The sequence below is a fragment of the Geotrypetes seraphini genome, chromosome 1, assembly GCF_902459505.1.
Source record: "Geotrypetes seraphini chromosome 1, aGeoSer1.1, whole genome shotgun sequence".
NCBI lineage: Eukaryota > Metazoa > Chordata > Amphibia > Gymnophiona > Dermophiidae > Geotrypetes > Geotrypetes seraphini.
In genome coordinates, this window is record NC_047084.1 from 19,871,958 (window position 1) to 19,892,650 (window position 20,693).

At 44.3% G+C, this 20,693-nt stretch overlaps 2 protein-coding genes across 7 annotated transcripts in view; both read right to left on the reverse strand.

Moving 5' to 3' along the window:
- ZCCHC9 (zinc finger CCHC-type containing 9) overlaps positions 1-20,693 on the reverse strand; it is a 44,985-nt gene that overhangs the window by 13,594 nt on the left and 10,698 nt on the right. Inside the window, exon 1 of one of the 3 annotated variants that reach the window (XM_033925086.1) lies at positions 1,123-1,310. The exons of 1 other annotated variant lie outside the window; for it this stretch is intronic. The gene's annotated coding sequence lies outside the window, so the exon portion shown is untranslated. Of the gene's footprint in view, positions 1-1,122; positions 1,311-20,693 lie in introns of those variants that run through there. One more of the 3 variants, XM_033924997.1, reaches the window with a different exon arrangement.
- RASGRF2 (Ras protein specific guanine nucleotide releasing factor 2) overlaps positions 1-20,693 on the reverse strand; it is a 422,861-nt gene that overhangs the window by 1,080 nt on the left and 401,088 nt on the right. Inside the window, exon 28 of one of the 4 annotated variants that reach the window (XM_033924567.1) lies at positions 19,587-19,607. The exons of the other annotated variants lie outside the window; for them this stretch is intronic. The gene's annotated coding sequence lies outside the window, so the exon portion shown is untranslated. Of the gene's footprint in view, positions 1-19,586; positions 19,608-20,693 lie in introns of those variants that run through there. 4 annotated transcript variants of the gene reach the window in all.

The following is a 20,693-nucleotide window of genomic DNA, read 5'->3' on the forward strand; positions in this document are numbered from 1 at the left end:
CCCTACTTGGACATCTTGACTGCCAAAACATGTAGGTCACAAGGACATCTAAGTATTTGCCATTTTTGACCTCAGAAACTTCCAAATTTAGACCATTTAGACATGGGAGTGGCCAGCATTGTAATAAGCTGGCCACCTAGACATGCCAATAGAGCAGTAGGGCACCTTAGAAGGCACTGCTGTGAACGTCAAATAAAGGGTGCCAGGTATACATCTCACTGTAACCCCTTTAAAATGTATGGGGATCCCTCCAAAACTCCTTAAAAATCTACTATACCCATCTGTCTACCACCCCAATAGCCCTTATGGCTGCAGATATCACTTAAATGGCAGAATAGTAGGATTTTGGTGGGTTTTGGCAGTTGCAGGCTCAGAGCCCATCTGGAGGGCTTCCACACATGTGCATGACCTCACTGCGTCGACATCCACACATTTCCGGATGCCCTCCAGCCACAGCTTAGTGTGCTGCGGCTTTAAAATGTTTGTGGGACACTGATGTACTGTGATGCAGACCTGTGTGTGTGTGTGGGAGGGGGGGGGGGCTAACGCTTCCCTCCAGCTGTCTGCTGACCAGCTCACGGCCTGCTTGCAATTCATCCCATCCCCTTCTGAGTAACTTCCTACTTTAGCAAAGGCAGGATTCAGCAGAGGGTGTGAACTCAGCCAAATAGAACTACTGCCGCTGCCTTCTGCTACAGAGAACCAGTTACATTTGGAGAGAGCCTTTTGTGCAGATGCCTGTCAGTCCTCCCCTGTCTTCAAGGACTTGTGCAGGAGCATTATCACTCAGAAGCATCCTTCTGGCTTTGGGCCACCACCTTGTCAAACTGCTTCCCCAATGTAAATGATTACACACTATTTAAACCGAGGCTTCTTAGACATACACATCCTCCTCACCTCTTACTACACACAGTTCCAAATGTATCACCCTACATTTCTTCACGTTAAAACTTATAAAGCTGCCACTTTTGCTTTGATAAATAAAGACATCATCATCCCTCCGCAAGTCACACGCATTCGGCTGCCCTCACATGCCCAACACCCCTCTTCACACACAATTTCTGACCAGAGGACCAGCCAATGAAAACCACCACCACCCCCTCCCCATCGTCAACCCGATACCTAAGTTCGCCCATCACCAACCCCGCAGCTCTCCTTCGGTAACCGTCCGCCTCCAACACACTCTCACTTCCTCGAATGCGTTCCGTCTTGCAGGAAACAGGAAGTTGCATCAGAGGAGGGCGGGACGTGAAAGAACGATTCCCTAGTTCCTTCGTGAAGTCGGCGCAGTCGCTCTTGCTGTCTGCCCCAGATTGTACAGAAAGGCTCGTGGGTGTACGGGTCAATAGCGTCAGACGTCGCTGCACGTGGAGATCGCCACACCCACGTGCCAGTAGTTCGGGCAATGACCTCAGCTGCCCGATTACGGAAGCCGGGATGTTGAGGATGAGAACACAGTGCTAGTTAACAGTACCGATGCTAATGCATAAGTCATTTATTTTATTGCTCTAGTTCTACAAACATTTTATGCTAACTTGAGGACCAGCATAGGTTAGACATTGAGCATGAAATTAAGTTGTTCTGAATATAACAAGCCAACTAAATAAAAGGTCTACCTTTTATGCATGAATGGTGACAAAATTACAGCATATAAAAAAGTATCATTTGGGGGGTTTTTGTGTGTGTTTATTTAGCATATGGCTCCAGAAAAAGGAAGACAGATTGAGACATCTGGGTTTTACTTCTATTACTTTCAATGGAAATAAAACCCAGATATGTGTGTCTAGGGTTACCAGATGTTCAGATTGCCCTGGACATGTCCTCCTTTTAAAGGGCATGTCTGGGGATCCAGATAGCTTTTCAAAACCAGGCACTTTGTCCGGGTTTTGAAAAGCTTCCAACTAGGAGCGACATCGGAACAGCATATGTGCATGCATGGATGCGTGGATAAGTGTGACATCATGTCACACCAGTGTGTGCAGATGCCCTCCCAACAAATAAACAGGTAGAGGGGGATGGGACTGGGGGGTAGAACAGGGCATGACTTAGGCAGGGACAGGCAGAACTGGGAGGCAGGGCCATGGGTCTGTATTTTAGTTCCAGAAAATCTGGTAACTATGTGTGTCTGTTCTCCTTACTTCCATTGCTTTTTCTGGAGCCATGTGGTAACCCTATGGGAGTGGTGATATAATAAATAATAATAAACTTTATTCTTGTATACCACCATACCATTTAGTTCTAGGTGGTTCTCATTCAAGAGAGACTGAACAATACATTCTTAGAGAATAGAGTATAATTGATGTTTAATTTACAAATTTTTCAAAAAGATGTTTTCATAGATTTTCAAAAGGTGTAATAAGACTGTGTCTGGGAAATTATTGTACTTAACCAATTGTTCTTAGTATACTGACCACACAAACATCCCAGCTAGAGAATGGCACAAGAAAAAAATTTATCCCTGTCTCTGCCCCATCCCTGCGAACTCAGGCCTTGTCCCTGCAAGCTCGGTCCGCATCTCCACCCCGTCCCCATGAGCTCGGTCCCCGCCAATCATCTGATCCCATCCGCACAAGCCTCAAATAGTTTTATACTGAACTTATTTTTTAAAAGGATAAAAAGAAACAATATTCTGTACAATCGTCATTTAATAAATCAGAGTTCTGGCTGCTGAACTAGAGGAAGAGATCTTCAGCTGGGCAGAGGGACTTGAGAGTGAGGGGGAAGTACCAAATTAGAAGCAAGGGAAGGAGAAATACCAGAGAGAGAGTATGTGTGTGTGTGTCACTCTTCTTTCCTAACTCTCTGGAATGCACTTATTCTATCTATATTCTTTTGTAGCAATGGCCTCTACAAGTGCATACAATATTCCAGATAGGGCTTCACTAATGGTTTGTATAGGGGGGAAAAGGTTCACTCAAATATAAACTGAGGGGGGGGGGGTTATATTCAATTGCTCTGCCTTGCACCCTGCTCTCCTTCCCTTCCTGCCCAGCTCTTTACTTAGCTTCAGATGCCCACTGCAGGCCTCCCTTAAGCCCTGGTGGTCCAGCAGCAAGCTGGGACAGGAACGATCTTTCCCATGTCCTGTTCTAGCCAACTGTTAACCACCCTGCTTCCTGGACCTGTTGCAGGCCTCCCGTGGGCCTGCCTTAAGCCCTGGTGGTCCAGCAGTGAGCCGGGACAGGAGCGATCCTTACCACATCCTGCCCCGATCAATTGTTAACCATCCCTCTCCAACATACCTTGAGAACCCAGGTGGTCTAGCAGTAAAGCAGGGCAGGAGCGATTTTCCTTCACTCCTGCCCCGTGTGGATCCGTGATCAGAAATGGCTGCGCAAGTTCCCAAAGCTGTCTTGCGAGTTTATGGTCCTTCCTTGGACCCAGCGCCTCCCTCCATAGACCGGGAGCGGTGCGAGCAGAGAAGAGATCTCCAGGGCATGGGAGCAAACTCCGGCCCTCCCCACCGACGTTGGAAGACTCAGCCAGTTGGAAGACTCAGCGGGAACGCTTCCCCAGCTTCAAATTGAGTTTTCCTTGCTGCCTTCCTACCTTCCTCGGACCCAGCGCCTCCCTCCACAGACCGGGAGCGGTGCGAGCAGAGCGGGAGCAGAGAAGAGATTTCCAGAGCTTGGGAGCGAACTCCGCCCCTCCCCACCGACATTGCACCACTGAGCCAATAAAAGGCTCAGCACCTAACGGCGTGCAGCCATTCAGCGTGCCATCTAAGTCGCAAGTCAAAGATGCCCGCCTTAGCGAGAGCACCTTTGTGAAGCGACCAAGAAGCAACCTACCAACTCCTTCAAAACCTATTCACAATTACAGCATCCACTCCCAACAAATCTTCCCACAACACCAAGACTCTCTACAGCACCTCCCCTAAAAACTCACACTTAGCCATCCGGATACAACACAAGAACAACCACCCAATCACCGAGTTCCACTCTTCTTCTAATACCAGGAGTTGCGGGACCCGGGTGTGGGAGAGCACTCCGCCCCTCCCCACCACTGCCAGTCTCTGAGCCAGTTGAAAGGCTCAACGACTCAAGTTTTGAATTATACTTGGTTCTACAACCCTCACCTTCCCCTCGATGGACCGAGAGCGGCGGGACCTGGGCGTGGAAGAGCACTCCGCCCTTCCCCACCGCTGCCAGTCGCTGAGCCAGTTGGAAGGCTCAGCGACTCAAATTTTGAATTTTTACTTGATTCTGCAACCCTCATCTTATCCTCGATGGACCGGGAGCTGCGGGACCAGGGCGTGAGAGAGCTACCCAGATACAACAACACAAATCACCCACTCCCTCATCAGAACCTGAATAGACAATACAACTCTCAACAAGCCAAGAAGGAAAGATCTTCCCCACAACTCCAATATCCACCACACTAAGCACCACTATGATGCCTACACTACGAAAATATCTACAAGCTATCCTACTGATTACCCTGCTTCTAACCAATTGGAAGGCAACCGCAAACAACATCTCCCCAATACCAACCATAGCAAATTCCAAGGAAATTACTCATCCAACCAGGCGACTCACAATAGACAGAAACTCAAACCATCAGACATACACATACCAACCCACCCCACAAACAACAAGAAGACTGATAAACCCTTACAAGACCAAAATCCAATCCAATCCAAGATCACTCATCTACCTGAAAACAACTCACAATACACCAACAGACTACATCACTCTCACAAGTGCATATGTAAACATCAGAGCCATAGGCCCCCAAGACAGAACACATAAAAAACTGGATAGAAGAAGAAAACCTAGATTGCCTTTTCCTCACAGAGACCTGGCTTACTTCTGACTCAGACCCCAGAATAACGGAAGTCTGCCCTAAGAGTCACAAGATAACAATGATATGCAGAGAAAATAAAAGAGGAGGAATAGCTATCATAGCCAGAAACACCATAAACCTAAAAATACAAGACAAAACAACCACCTCATACATGGACCTACTTGCCTATCAACTTTCTTTTTTTTTTTTTTAAATTCTTTATTCATTTTCAAACTTACAATAAGTGTGATAAAATGTCCAAACAAATTAACAATATCTATATCACTTAATAATCATCAATGGTAACAGTGATAAATACTTAACTCCCCCTTCCCCCTTTACCTATCAAATAATCAATACTTATACAATACATAACTATAAAATTTCCCCCCCCTTCCCTCACAATTGAACTTGTAAATTTAAGGGAAAAGAAAATTTCATCTAATCAGTACAATACTTTGTTAATGGCTCCCAAACATCTTGAAATTTCTTGAAACTACCCCGCTGTATTGCCAGAAATCTCTTCATTTTATATATATGACATAAGGAATTCCACCAAAAATTATAATTTAATCTACTCCAGTTTTTTCAATTATACTTAATTTGTTGAATGGCAACACCAGTCATTATGAGTTATAATTTGTTATTGTTTGTAGAAATCTGACTTTTTGCTCTCATTGCCATACCAAATAGCACAGTATCATATGATAATGCCACTGGGTTATCTAATAAACAATTAATTTGGTCCCATATTGATTTCCAGAAATTCATAATAAATGGACAATAGAATAATAAATGATCTATCGAGATGACAGTGCCAACATCTATTAGACTTAGGAGCTATCCAATTTTTGTAACCGAACAGGGGTCCATAACGCTCTATGTAACAGAAAAAACCAAGTTTGTTTCATAGATGCTGACACTGTACATCTCATCCTCCAAGACCAAATTCGTGGCCATTGAGATTCAGTAATTTGATGCTTAATCTCAATGCTCCAAATGTCTCTAAGACCAGTGTTTAATTTCTTTTTAATAAGTCCATTTAATAATTTATACCACTGGGTAGCCTGGTGACACAAGAAGTCTGCCTGAAAACATAGGAACTCCATACTATAATGATTATTAAGGTTTTTCCAGTCAGGGAAACCCGCCTGAATGGCATGCTTCAACTGCAACCATCTAAAACTTTCAGATCTATTAAGTCTATATTTATGTTGCAACTGTGAAAATTCAAGCATATCACCATTAGAAATAACATCATCTAATATACGTATTCCTGCAATCATCCAATGCTTCCAGACGAGCCTTTCTCTGCAAATTTGAATCTTGGAGTTCACCCATATAGATTGTTTTCAAGCTCATCACTCAAAGGAACACTAACATGTATGCTCTGCTACATAACCCCAGGAAACTGGAACACAGCACAACCAGAATTTGAAGACTTTATATACCGAAACTCACTAGTGACAACCTACAACCTAATCCTAGGAGACCTCAACCTCCACCTCGAAAATCAATCCTGCAAACAAGTAGAAACTTACTATCATACCTCGAGGTAAACAAGATCACAACTATAAGAGCCACGTTCAATGGAACACCCACGCACCTAGAAGAAATATCAAACCCCTCCACAGATAAAGAAACAGTCGCAGTTGACAGAACCTGGTCTAACTTCCCACCTATACAATGGTCAGACTTCAACAAACTGTATAATAAATACAGCCATGCAGCCTGTGACCTTAACCATTGCCCCCCCATACTTACTGAAAACCTTCAGTACACTATTCTGCACCCTACTTCTACAATGGATACAAACCATACTCACAGATGGCCTTTTTCCACAAGACCTCAGCGAAATCATCATAACTCAGATCTGAAGGGACACGTCTTGTAGTTTTCCATAGAGTGTTTTGAAGCTGTAAGAAAACCAGACCCTATTTGTTTTTTCTTCTCTGATGTTTGATAAGATGTGTGTTATCTTGTTGTGAAGTGACTTCAATTGTTTTTATAAGCCGTATTTGCAAACAGAAGAAGCTTTGCTGGCCAAGGCTCTTTTGACCTTTTGGACTCCAGTCTAGAGATAGAAAAATGCTGATTTCTTTAAAGTTTCATGTGACGTGTGTCTATATATGGTTTGCATTTACGTCACATGCTGACAACACTGATTCATTTAGAATGATATAAAAGAGATGTAAAGCTCACAATAAAATTGGACATGTTTTGAAAGATGATTTCTGGTCTTTAAGATATGTCCCCAGGTACCTGATTTCTGAAATGACAGAGACGGAGAAAGTATGGGGCAGGAATTGGGACCTAAATCCTTTTCAGTTGGGGGCACGCCCGGGATGGGCAGATGATATCACCAATATTTTGTGAGTATTTCTGAATTTTCTCTGTTCTTTAATACTCACGGGTATTGGTGACCTGTACCCACCCTTTATTTTAAGTTCAAGCTTTGGGTTCTATTACGGAGTTTTTTGGGAAAAATCTCGGGGTACTTTCGGTAAGCGCCCCTCGTGAATATAAGCAGCTGCCATTCTTTCGGGAAGAATGAAATTATTTATAGAACCCCCCCTGCCCACTCTGTCATTTGTGAGGTTAAAACTTTTATAGAGTATAAGATTTTATTGTCTCTTATTACTGTACCTCGCTTATAAGGTAAGATAAGCGAATATTTTTGCATTGTTATATTGTTTTTGTAATGAGTCATAAAGGCACTTAGGATTCTCCCCCTCCTAGACAGATGAGATTTGTACGGCTGTGTGTGTATGACATTCTTCCTTCAGCTCACATCTCTCTGTGTCACCAATCCTTTCCCGTATATGTTTGCACTGTTTATATGTTTAACACTGAGGTAGGACATGCTGTTATGTGGAATGAATTGCAAGCGCTGTTTGAATCAGTCTAAGATCTTTCTTTCGCAGCTTGTACACAAGCACTATTTCTTGTTTTCCTTTTGAACATACAATAGTTTGATCCTGATTTATTCTGTGCGTTTCTTCTACGGCTGCTTCCTTTGTGTTCTGTGCTGGCAAAATTTTGTTTTGTTTTTAGAAGATTAGCCCGTTGTGTAAGCCTCATTTTTTCTATTTTGACAGTCTGAATTCTATAATGTACAAATGCACTTTGACTGCCAGACGCTGTTCTTTGCTTTCATTATCAGGGTCCGTGCATGCCTGCTTTTGACCCTCCCCCCAGACTTCCCGGTTTTGGGCCTTCACTGACAATGTTGTATTTCATGTACCCCCTATAGTGCTTCTTTGAGAAGTTTCTTCCTCTCCTCCATTCCATTGGCAGCCAATTTTTTTTCTGTCATTGTCCTAAAGAATGTTTTTTTTAGTCCCTGTTGGTGAGGTCTTTCAGCCCCTTTTTTGCCTTCACCTTTAAGCAACAGTATACCTGGTGTGGAATGCCCCAGGGCTATGTTGACCCCCCTGTGGTGTTCTTTATTGTCCTCCGGACTATTCTACAGTCATGTTCTGCCCCTCATGGTTCTGTCTTCATTCTGTACCTCTTTTTGTGTTCCATATTTCAGGAGACCTGTCAGGCTGATAGTTTGCACCTTTTACAATGGTTGTCTGTGTGTGGTCACAAGGTGTCACGAAATAAACTGCACTGGTGTAAATCTGAAGTGAAATACTTGGGTTTTGTCCTGTCTCATGGTCAGAGGAAAATCTGCACTTTCCGCATTGCTGCTGTTCTGGGTCTGCCCCGCCCAGCTACCAAGAAAGACATGCTTACTTTTCTTGATATGATTGGTCACTGCCGCCAATGGATCTCTGCTTGTTCCTTCTATGACCAGATTCTGAGACAGACCCTGGTTTCTGAAATGACTGCTTTTATCAGATGGACTCATGAAATGTTGGACATTTGAGATGTGCTTTGGTTTCTAGCCCAGGTTTGGGTTGTCCTGCTTATGCCCATATGTTTTATCTCTTTGTTTGGGACCATTGTTACACCATGAAGGGAGAACATGGCGGTAAGTTACGCTCTGTTGCCTTTTTTTATAGTCACTCCTGTTCAAGAAAGCCCTGGCTGCTTGTGCTATGGTGGTAGAGATGGCTACTCCTCTGACCCTTGGTCACCCCACTACCCTTCACACTTTTCACGATGTCCAAGCCCTTCTTTTAAATGGACTCCTGGGTCTCAAGGGTGAACAGGATTCTCTTCCTCTCTTTTTTCACAGCTTCAGTCCTTTGTTACCCCCCCCCCCCCTGAACTTGATGCCTGGCGTTTGGCAGTGCCCAAAGCCGCCCTTTTGGACGGACTTTGGTGCAAAGAGGGGAATCCCTGGATACCAGCTGCTAGCTCTCCCTTATTCATTGCCCAATATCATGGTATTGGTTATCGTAGTGCTTGCTCGACATTTTAACTTCTTGCTAGTGATATTTTCATTCTTGACCTTTTGCTCCTTGATACAGATATATATAGCTCGATAATTACAGCTGGCACGTTTGTGAATTGAAAACAAATTGGAAAACACAATTCCTTTCTATTGTTTTAGCTGAAATTAGGATGTTGCTAATTTAAAATGTTTGTATTTTAAATGTTTTTTCTTTTTCTTAGCATTAATTCGGATATATACATAGCCATCCCAGATCAGTTTTGGCACAGATATTTCTAATGTTTTCCAAGGGTCCTCTTTATCACTGCAGAGATAGAGACGCTCCAAAGAGACATTAGCTTTATGCCTTTTTCCAAATATGAGATGGTTATGATATACATTATTGTTTCTTTGTTTTGGTTTTTATATCAATGTGTTTATTTGCAGAGTTAAATTCAGCCCTGCACACTTGACAGATGGAGTAATGGCTTCACGCTTAAAACTTTATGTTTTGTCTGTGTCATGTCTATTTGTTTTAGTTTAGTGGGTACCCCAGGATACATAACATTGGCCATTTCTAGAGCTCTTTTTCCACTTCTTACTAGTCTAACTGCGCAATGTTCTTTTACTTATAGCTTTCATATTCTGAATGAAGTTTAGTTAGGGGTTATATGTTTAAGAAAAAGCTTTACTTTATACAGCGTTTATTTCGTGGTGTTCCCTACATATGATCCATTCAGTATACATTTCTGAATACATTCAGTACATCAGTATGGTCTCTCTGAAGTGCCATAATAGTTATATGAAGCACGCAAAAACATATATTTTTGGATTGTTCAATTAAGAACCTTAAGTAACTGAGTATTGTCTCTCTTTTGCCATGGCTATATCAAGTAAATGAATTGGTATTGTTACATGTTGCCACATTCAGTACAGGCAACATGGTTTCTCTCTTGTTTTCTATCTTTTATTTGGAAGCATCTCTTTCTGTATGCACAGACATCTGGCTGCTCTCCCTTTGAGATTCTCACGGGATGACCTTTCCCCACCCCATGGGTAGACAAATCCTCAATAGTTGAGAGTAGTGATCTTCCCTTGATACAGGAGGAATACGTCCAAAAGCTCATTGAAATATTAGGGCTTGTTCAAAGAAACGTGTCTTGCACTTCTCCTTTCTCTCCACAGATTCCTACCCATTTTTTCCAGCCTGGTGATTGTCCAGAAGCTTTCCAAGGATCGGAAGCAGACGGATTTCCCCTTTGGCCTTCCCACTACTGTGATCACTGTGACCAGGCCCGCTGCACTCACTGAGGAGTTTCCTGTTTGGATCCACGCAAGTCGCTTGAAGAGGGTTAACCTAAAACCCCAGAAGCAAGTCTTCCCTGCGCAGATTTCACCTCCTCCAGTGGAACAACATGATGATCTCATTGCAGCATTCTACCAACCAATTCTCTTACTGGCAACGCTGCTGCTAGTTTTTCTCCCTGTATGGATCATTTCTAACTGGGTCTACAGGGATGATGTGTTCTGGGTCCACGACACTTTCTGGCCATACCCATCTGTAAATGACACTCCTGCTGTAAACAGCACCCCCGGCACCTCTTTGCGAACACGACGTCAAGCTGGACTACTCCCTCGCAAAGGCTGTCCTTTAATTGGAATCCAGAAAGACAGACAGTATGCTACCCTTTGGTATAATTCCAGCAGTGTGCAAGTTGCCACCTTCTCTTTTGAGTATTGTGACATTGTGGACTGTTCATCAATTGATATACCAAGGCTGTGCCATTGGTCCTCAGAGATTCCTAAAAAAACTAAAGACATATATATATATATGTGTTACTGACTCATGTTGGGGGGGATAAGTGTGCATTCTGGGGAGCGGTAGGGTGAAATATTGATACTGACTGGGTTTATAAATCAGAAAGTACTCTGAAAAAAGTGGACCAAAATGGTAAATCACTGCTTACTTGTATGACCCTTCATAAAGTTGGAACCTGTTATAGGAAAAGTGTTCCTGCACAAATTATTAAGCTTTCTCTTACTATTGACAAATCTAGACCTACTGATTAAGGTATGTACATTATGGATATGTGGTTTAAGGGTGGGTCTAGCTATCCGACCCATCAGTTTTTCTTACGGGATCTATCTACCTCCTCTAATTTTACCTATCCCCTTTGTGCACTGTGGTGTTCTAAATACCTTTTGCTGCCTGGACAGCAAAAGCTTGATATTGCCGTTACCATCTATAAAGGTAATTACACATGTCATGTTTCTAATCTGACACAGGGTAGTTTTGTAGGTAATTTACCCCCAGGTTATTGTTCTGTCTTGGCTCATAGGTATGGCCCATTGTTGTAGCATCAGATTTTTCACCCTAGGTGATATTTACTGGCTCTATGGAGACTTTTGGCTCCCTGTTAAGCTACCCAGCCAGTGGATGGGGCCAGTGCAAGAATAGTACCCCGGAGCGACACAATAGGTCTGCCCGGGGGATTATTGAGAGTTTTATGAATTTTGGGTACAGTGTAAAAGTGAGGGTTATGGCTAGGAGACTGGGATAAATATCTGGCTTCAGATTTGGTAATAATGTTATCCTGCAACGCCTCCTGCACAACACTTTTACACTGTACCCAAAATTCATAAAACTCTCAATAATCCCCCGGGCAGACCTATTGTGTCGCTCCGGGGTACTATTCTTGAACCCTTATCCAAAATGGTTGACCACTTCTTGAAACCTAAGGTTGCTCAGGCTCGGTCCTTTGTATTAGACACCACCAACTTTCTTAATAAAATTGAGGCTATTCAAGTGCAACAATCTGATCTACTGATAACTATGGATCTTGAAGCCTTATATAGCAATATACCCCAGACTGAAGCCTGTTGAACATCATCTATCTGGGGGGTCTTTCCATCATCGCATAACTAAAGCTTTTCTCATGCAATTAGCCACCTTGGTGTTACAAAAAATTTTTTTTGAGGTGCGCGGGGAGTTTTATCTCCAAACGCACGGGGTAGCCATGGGTACAGCCATGGCCCCCAGTGTGGCTAATCTCTACGTTACAAATTTTGAGGAACAGTTGTTATATCCGTCTGGATGGATGTCGCACATTGCCACATGGCTTCGTTTTATTGACGATGTGTTCCTCATATGGACTGACACTAGGGCCAGTTTTTATGAATTTTTGACCTGGCTTAACACTCTTGATAGGCATTTAAAGTTCACTGATACTGTCAATGCAACTAGTGTCACCTATCTGGATACCAGGGTTAGCAAAACGGATGGGCAATTGGTCACGACGGTTTTCCGGAAATCCACGGACCAGACCTCATATTTACATTACACCAGCTGTCATCCTGTCAGGTTGCGCCAATCGTTGCCTGTGGGGCAATTCCTCAGGATTCGTCGTATTTGCTCTTCTTTGAGGGAGTACAAGGCTCAAGCTAAACTACTATTCCAGCGTTTTAAGGCCCGCGGCTATCCTGAATGGACCATCAGAATGTGTCATATCGTTTTCCAATCAAGCCCACCAGGTAGCGAACATTGTGAGGAAGCACTGGCACGTCCTGGATCACCATCCTGTTTTCAAGGAGGCTCCCTGTATAGCTTATGCCCGTCCTAAAAACTTGAAGTATTTATTGGCCACGAGGAGTCGGGCTCATATTGGGGGCAGTCATAAACCATGTGGTCATTGTGATATGTGCTCTCTATCTTTGTCTATTTCTACCTGGCAACATCCCCGGACTCAACGTACTTACCACCTCAGATCTCAGACGTCTTGTGATTCTGAATGGGTAGTTTATGTCATCATCTGCCCCTGTGGGTTGTGCTATGTGGGGAGGACTAGCAGAAGAATCAGGGTCAGATTGCAAGAACACAGGAGCCGGATTCGCACTGGATCTCACTCTGCCCCCCTTGTGCCGCACTGTGCTGAATTTGGCCATCGGTTTACCGATCTGTCTTGGTTCGTGCTTGAGCAAGTCCCTTGGGATTTCAGGGGGGATAGACAGTCCCATTTGAATCTTAGGGAACAATATTGGATTTTCCAATTACAATCTGTCCATCCCAATGGTCTTAATGAAGGTGTGGAATGGAACACCATTATTTAACTGTGTTCATCGTATTTCCATTTGGGTTCTGTGTTTCAGTGGGGGGTTTTTGGCTGGGGTCATCGGGTTGTTTTCAGCATGGATCATGCTTTATGTCTTTTGTTTAGCATGGTTGTGTATTCATGGGCGTGTTCTCGCCCCTGAGTGTGATTGGTTGTTAGTGTTGTATGTTTGGTTGGTTTGTGCATGACGTCGGAGATCCGAGGAGAGGAGAGCGTGCGAGCTCCGCTCCGCCCCTCTCCCGTGACCAGCGAGGGACAGATCGTTTTGAAACTTGCACTGCCCGCGGCGCGCAGCCATTTGCAGGGCCGTTGCAGCCACCAGCAGAGCCGCCGGAGATCCGAGGAGAGGAGAGCGTGCGAGCTCCGCTCCGCCCCTCTCCCGTGACCAGCGAGGGACAGATCGTTTTGAAACTTGCACTGGCCCGCGGCGCGCAGGCCATTTGCAGGGCCGTTGCAGCCACCAGCAGAGCCGCCGGAGATCCGAGGAGAGGAGAGCGTGCGAGCTCCGCTCCGCCCCTCTCCCGTGACCAGCGAGGGACAGATCGTTTTGAAACTTGCACTGCCCGCGGCGCGCAGGCCATTTGCAGGGCCGTTGCAGCCACCAGCAGAGCCGCCGGAGATCCGAGGAGAGGAGAGCGTGCGAGCTCCGCTCCGCCCCTCTCCCGTGACCAGCGAGGGACAGATCGTTTGAAATTTGCACTGCCCACGGCGCGCAGCCATTTGCAGGGCCGTTGCAGCCACCAGCAGAGCCGCCGGAGATCCGAGGAGAGGAGAGCGTGCGAGCTCCGCTCCGCCCCTCTCCCGTGACCAGCGAGGGACAGATCGTTTTGAAATTTGCACTGCCCACGGCGCGCAGCCATTTGCAGGGCTGTTGCAGCCACCAGCAGAGCCGCCGGAGATCCGAGGAGAGGAGAGCGTGCGAGCTCCGCTCCGCCCCTCTCCCGTGACCAGCGAGGGACAGATCGTTTTGAAACTTGCACTGCCCGCGGCGCGCAGCCATTTGCAGGGCCGTTGCAGCCACCAGCAGAGCCGCCGGAGATCCGAGGAGAGGAGAGCGTGCGAGCTCCGCTCCGCCCCTCTCCCGTGACCAGCGAGGGACAGATCGTTTTGAAATTTGCACTGCCCACGGCGCGCAGACCATTTGCAGGGCCGTTGCAGCCACCAGCAGAGCCGCCGGAGATCCGAGGAGAGGAGAGCGTGCGAGCTCCGCTCCGCCCCTCTCCCGTGACCAGCGAGGGACAGATCGTTTTGAAATGTGCACTGCCCACGGCGCGCAGGCCATTTGCAGGGCCGTTGCAGCCACCAGCAGAGCCGCCGGAGATCCGAGGAGAGGAGAGCGTGCGAGCTCCGCTCCGCCCCTCTCCCGTGACCAGCGAGGGACAGATCGTTTTGAAATTTGCACTGCCCACGGCGCGCAGCCGTTCGGCGCGCTGACGAAGGCGCACGACAAAGGCGCATGCGCCTTAGTGAGCGCCTTCGTGAAGCGGCAGTAGTGAAGCAAACTAGAAACAAGCAGTTCACCAGCTCCCCAAAATAGGATAAAGCAACAGCTAAGAGATAATCCTATCAGTCAGATCACTCACATCGTATATTTAGCAACTAACGCCCTAGCAACCTTACTCACCAACAATGGCAACCCGCCCTCCTAAAACCCTGCTTGTCCTTCTGTTGCTCGTCCTCCTCATATCCAATTGGAAAACAGCAGGCTACCATACTTACTCCATCCCAATCATTACAACAGACCTCAGGCAAACTCCACCTGCCAGGAAACCCCACTCCCTCAGAACTCTGACACCATGTCCGAACTCCAGCCTAGAAAGCATCCCAACATTCTGGGGTAAACGACCTCCGCCAAAACCCAAGACAAACAGCCATAAACACTTGACACCCCCAAGAAGCTTCCTCAACTCAATCAGTTCACAATTCTCCTTCACAAATTTCACACCAATAAAATGTGCTTACATGAACATAAGATCAATCAATCCAAAGGTGGAATTAATCAAAGATTGGCTAATCAAAGATCATCTAGGATGCCTATTCTTAGCTGAAACCTGGATCACTTCAGACTCCGACCCAAGCATAATAGATCTCTGCCCAAAAGGATATAAATTAGAGCTTGTCTGTCGAGAAAACAAACGAGGGGGAGGGTTAGCCATCATAGTAAAAAACAACTTTAACTTAAAAGTCCTAGCCAAGAACTCATCTCCACACCTAGACCTTCTAGCCTGTCAACTCTCCGATAACACACTCTCCGGAAACCTGACCTGCATACTATGCTATGTCACACCAGGGAAATGGTCCACATCAAAACAAGAACTCGAAGAATTCATTCTCCAGAATTCACTAACTTCCACCCACAACTTACTCCTCGGAGACTTAAATCTCCATCTAGAAGACCACTCCTCCAAACAAGTAGAGGGAATACTCTCATATCTCGATACCCTATCCTATCAGATACTTAACCCCGAACCCACACACGAAAAAGGCCACCAACTGGACATTGCAGCATTCACGTCCCATAACCTTGACACTCAAAACATACACACATCCAACGGTATATGGCACCCCTCCCTCTGGTCTGACCACTACAAATACACTTTCACTATAAATTGGGCTCAAAACTACCACAAACCCGCACCCCAAAAAATCCACATCAACACACGACAGAAAATCAAGCCTACTACATTTTGGGAGAAGGTAGATCCAGCATTCGACCACATCAACCCCAAAGAATTTGTAACTCACTGGCGTACCCTTAGCGAAGCTACTTTGAACGAGCTAGCACCAATAAAAACAAAAAACAAAATCTGTAGACCTTCAGACAAATGGTTCGACGCCGAACTTCTCTATTTAAAAAGACAATGCAGACATCTCGAAAGAATATGGAAAAAACAGAAACAAGACCAAACAAAAGTAGCATGGAGAATCCAAATCAAACAATATAATATCAAACTAAAGGAAAAAAGGAAAGCATACTACTCCAAACTAATAGGCACTGAAAACCCAGACTCAAAAATACTCTTCAATATTGTAAGAAAACTCACGGACACCAAACCTTTCCTAGCTACTCAAGGAAACCAATCTCCTTCAGCCCACCAATTAGCAGACTACTTCAAGCACAAAATCACCAATATCAGATCCACATTCAACAATTCACTAACCCTCCTCGATGAGATTACAACACCAACAATAGATGAAGCCATAGTAGCTGACAGAACCTGGACTAACTTCCCCAAAGTACAATGGAACGACATGACTCGACTATACAACAAATATAGTAAAACTTCTTGCGACCTAAACAGCTGCCCATCGTACCTGCTAACAACCGCATCCATCAAGTTCAAAGCTAACCTCATGAACTGGCTACAATCCACGTTCACAGATGGTCACTTCCCACCAGAACTAGGCGAGATTATTATCACCCCCATACCGAAAGATCCCAAAGCTCCAAACAATAATCCAGCCAACCACAGACCCATCGCTTCAATCCCATTATATATCAAACTACAAGAAGGTCTTGTAGCACAATACCTCACCAACTACTTAGAAGACCACAACATACTACACCCATCACAATCAGGATTCAGAAAAAACCACAGCACAGAGACACTACTTGTATCTCTAATGGATATAGCCCACCAACACCTCAGCAAAGGGAACAGGATACTACTTATCCAACTAGATCTTTCAGCAGCTTTCGACCTAGTGGATCACAACATACTACTCCAGATACTAGACGCCATAGGGATCACAGGTTTGGTACTCAACTGGTTCCAAGGCTTCCTTAAAACTAGAACTTATAAAGTAAAGACAAAAGACCACATATCTGACCCTTGGTCAAACCCCTGTGGAGTACCACAAGGATCTCCATTATCACCCATACTTTTCAACCTCTACGTATCCTCACTGGGCACCACTCTAGACTCCCTAAATATAGTCTCATTCAGCTACGCAGACGACATAACAATCCTTCTCCCCTTCAATACCCAAGACCCCAACTCATCAGGACGACTGAAAAAAAACTCTGGAAACGGTAGAAACATGGATGACCAACCACAAACTGAAACTGAACACGGATAAAACCAAATTCCTGCTGCTAGAAAAAGACAAAGAACCTACCTTAACTGATCTGATGACAAATGCAATCACATACCCAATACAGCCAGCACTCAAAATCCTGGGAGTAACGATAGACAGGAGATGCACAATGCAGACTCATACTAACAAAACCATCCAAAAAGCCTTCTACACCATGCGCAACCTGCGAAAAATAAGAAAATTCTTTGACAAAATACAATACAGGATCTTAGTCCAATCACTTGTACTAGGACTTGTAGACTACTGCAACAGCCTTTACCTACCCTGCCCAGCTTACATGACCAAACAATTACAGACAGTACAGAACACAGCACTCAGACTTATCTACTCGCTAGGAAAATACGATCACATCACTAATGCCTATCTCGACTCACACTGGCTACCGATACAAGCAAGAACTCAATTCAAACTATACTGTCTATTATTCAAAGCACTAAACGGAACAGCACCTCTCTACCTAAACAGCCGCCTAACCCGAAACCTCTCAACTAGAGTAAGGAGAACCCAGACCCCATTCACCTACCCCTCACTCAAAGGCACAAAACGCAAAAAGCTATATGACAACCTACTTGCTACACAGGCCGCGAAAATTGACCCCATCATATCCAAGCTGCTGACCACAACTACGGACTACAAAGCGTTTCGAAAAGATATAAAAACCATACTATTCAAAAAACATATTCCAATATTATAATCTACCATCATCTTCTCTCCCTTCATAACCTCCTGCAACTCACAACCAACTGCAATCTCGTCCCCATAGGCAACATCTAATCTAGTAGCAACGGGCGAAAAGCCAATTCATATCTAGAAACACAGTTTCCCCAAATACCGAAAAATCAGATATAAAAACCTAGGAACAGACGATCTTTTTGGTAACATAAGATTATGCTTTGTAATGTTATGTAATGTAACATAAGGTTATGCGTTGTAATATAACATAAGGTTATGCCTTGTAATATCATGTAATGTAAGTTATGCAATGTATTGGAATAATAAGGTAAAATAACATAAAATAACTCTACGTAAAGTCTTGTAAAGTTATGTAAGATAAATTATGTAAGATAAATTATGTAAACTTAATGTAAGATAAATTATGTAAACTTAATGCAAGTTATGCAAGCACGGTAAGGATAATGTAAAGTAACACAAAGTAACACCACGTAAAGTTATGTAAAGTTATGTACGAAAAGTTATGTAAAGTTAGGTATGCAAAGTTTGTAAAGTTATACAAATAATTGTATTGTCATCGCCTGGAAATGACCAGCCATATTCTAATGTAATCCGCTTAGAACCGCAAGGCACAAGCGGAATAGAAATCACTAATGTAATGTAATGTAATGTAATGTCACCTACAGATCCGTTTTAAGCGGCGTGCTCTTCCGCCCGGGCACCCCGCCCTCCAGCCGACTTCTTTGTTCGTGTTCCGTCGGGGGTCAGGTTCCTGAAGAAGGGCTCCTCCCGAAACCAGCGCGGTCGAACCTCTTCTCCTGGCGCGGTTTTTTGCGTTTATCAGTTTGTGAGATAGTTTCAGATAAGTATTGTGTTTATTTGATTTTTGCATGGTGATTTTTGATTTTGTTGTGTGAGTCGTGGGGTCTGGCTGGCAGGGTTTGTTTGGGGGTCGCTCAGGTTGTTCGTGTTGAGTTTAATTTACTCACTTTGATTGTTTGATTTGTTTGATTTAGTGGACTCAGGTCCCTTTAATTTCAGCACACTCAGGGTGCTCAATGATGGTGTGTGGGTGGAGGCTTACCGCCTTGACCCAGAAGTGAAGTGTCGGAGCTGTGCTCCTATCACTGAGGGTTCACACTGAGAGCACCCTATATTATATTCACCCCATTTTGGTTTGTTAGTTGCGAGCCAATTTTGGCGTCTTGAGCATCCCCCACACAAACCTTGATGTGACTAGGTTGCCTTTTTGTGCTTTTTCTGCACTTTTATTCCTGACAATATAGGTCCTACTATGGACATTCAGAAATTAGCAGGCCTCTTTGCTGAGCTCAAATGTAACTCTGATTTATCTAATTCTTGGGATCAGCACTGTAGTTGAATGCAGGGTTGGGTAAAAGACCTTTTTATTGTTATAATCTCTATTATTATCTGCATTCTTGTCTTGACTGCTCATGTACTGTGTTATTCGTATTACAGCTCCTAAAACCCCTCCTCGAGAGACATATCTAGAGTATCTCTCCCTCCAAGCTCATGCTGTGCATTTATGACATCATTTTCATGACGTAAGAGGGGATTGAAGGGACACGTCTTGTAGTTTTCCATAGAGTGTTTTGAAGCTGTAAGAAAACCAGACCCTGTTTGTTTTTCCTTCTCTGATCTTTGATAAGATGTGTGTTATCTTGTTGTGAAGTGACTTCAATTGTTTTTATAAGCCGTATTTGCAAACAGAAGAGGTTTTGCTGGCCAAGGCTCTTTTGACCTTTTGGACTCCAGTCTAGAGATAGAAAAATGCTGATTTCTTTAAAGTTTCATGTGACCTGCGTCCATATATGGTTTGCATTTACGTCACATGCTGACACCACTGATTCATTTAGAATGATATAAAAGAGATGTAAAGCTCACAATAAAATTGGACATGTTTTGAAAGATGATTTCTGGTCTTTAAGATATGTCCCCAGGTACCTGACTTCTGAAATGACAGAGATGGAGAAAGTATGGGGCAGGAATTGGGACCTAAATCCTTTTCAAGATCCTAAAAGACCCCAAAGGAACAACGGACCAACCTTCTAACTACAGACCCAATCCCACTTTACGTCAAGCTTATGGAAGGCCTTGTAGCTAAAACCCTAACCTTATACCTAGAAAACCACAACTTACTCCACCCCACACAGTCTGGTTTCAGATCCAACTACAGCACGGAAATCCTACTAGGAACACTCATGGACACTGCTAGACAACACCTCAGTACTGGAAAGAAAATGATGATCATACAACTAGACCTATCAGCAGCCTTCAACCTGGTAGACCACAACATCCTTCTACAAATACTAGACTCTTTAGGAATCTCAGGCAAGGTACTATCATGGTTCAAAGGCTTCCTACAATCCAGAACATACAGAGATAAAACAAACAAAGAAAAATCAGAACCATGGTCCAACCCCTGCGGAGTACACCAAGGATCACCTCTATCTCCCACACTCTTCAACCTATACATTGCCTCCCTCAGCTTATACCTAGACATACATGGCCTAACCTCCTACAGTTATGCAGATGACATCACCATTCTCCTTCCCTTCGACCAACCAGAGCCCACCATTATAGGCACAATACACAAAACACTTGAAACTAGCAACATGGATTACAGAGCACAAACTTAATCCGGACAAAACAAACTTCATCCTCTTAGAAAACAGCAAAACCCC